At 39.0% G+C, this 1,205-nt stretch overlaps 1 non-coding gene across 1 annotated transcript; it reads right to left on the bottom strand.

Annotated features, from left to right (window-relative positions):
- Nucleotides 1-347: 347 nt before the first annotated feature.
- LOC113141714 (U4 spliceosomal RNA) lies at nt 348-487 on the bottom strand. Its single transcript, XR_003296791.1, has one exon. It is a non-coding gene; the product is annotated as a U4 spliceosomal RNA (small nuclear RNA).
- Between the last annotated feature and the right edge of the window lie 718 nt (nt 488-1,205).

Here is a 1,205-nt window from a genome sequence, read left to right as displayed (position 1 = left end):
TCCCTGACACAGACATGGCTTCCATAAACACAGTGTGATCATTTAAACATCTTTTTTCCAGCTACTGATGTGTTTTGGGCAGCAAGTAAAACTGACATGTCTAAGTAAACACAGAAATGGTCAGAGAGGCCAATGTTCTTGACAATAATGCTTGAAATAACATCTTTTGTTAAAACTAAATCCAATGTGTGACCGTGAGTGTGTGTGGGCCTCTCACATGTTGTAGGAAAGTTTGAAGCTCTGCACAGAAATCTGTTGTGAGTTTGTCTTCAGGATGATCAACATGGATGTTAAAGTCACCTGTTATCAGAATATGTGACAGAGCTTGATGTTCAGCACATCATCAGTCTCCTTAGAGACCATCAAAAATCGCAATGACCAACTATATTTCAAGTCGTCAAGGCGGGGTATTGGGTAAAGTTTCAACTAGCAACAATCGTGCCTCAGACAAACCTCATAGGCTACGATACTGCCACTGCGAAAGGATGGAGAACTAAGACAGACAACAATGGGGTGTCTCAGGCCGGACCCCTCTCTGTTAGGGTCTGATCTCTTCAACTTAGACTTTGAACTGGTTTATGGGGTGTTTCCCTTTTGAAGGTCCCTGCACTCTAATCTGTGATGGACGTTTCAGATGTCATATGACTTTAATCACAAAACATCACAGCTTTGTGCTATAACTCATGGTTTCATTGTCCTTCATTAGTTTTAGGAAAACTTACAGGCATTAGAGCTGAAATGTCCCACATTAGGCAGCTACACACTTTAGGACAATTCATTCTATACATAATATTATAGATACTAAAATATAAAACAGACTTTATCATACCTATGGAAATATACACATTCCCAGCCATGTATGGCTGTATCGTTGGCAGAAGTGCTTGTGCTTTTGTGCAGGAAGGTCAAAAATAAACCTGCTCACAGAGGCTGTTCTTAATATTTAGAAATGATTTATTGAATTTAGCATTTTGTCAGAAATATCAGCATATATTATTTCAGAATTGACACAAAAACTAACTTTTTGCTATTTTTGTGTTGACTTGTGTTTCCACAAAACACAGTTTGCAGGTGAGAAATGACCTGTGGCCAACGTTTTTCTAATGAATGAATCATTTCCCAGTGACTGTACAGTGAAATAACATGTGAAGACAATTCTCTGTGTGGCTAAGTCAATATTCAAAACCAGCCCGTGAGTCTCCCTG

Source organism: Mastacembelus armatus, chromosome 8 (assembly GCF_900324485.2).
Source record: "Mastacembelus armatus chromosome 8, fMasArm1.2, whole genome shotgun sequence".
NCBI lineage: Eukaryota > Metazoa > Chordata > Actinopteri > Synbranchiformes > Mastacembelidae > Mastacembelus > Mastacembelus armatus.
The sequence above is the reverse complement of the archived record's forward strand: the minus strand, read 5'-3'. Positions and strand labels throughout refer to the sequence as shown.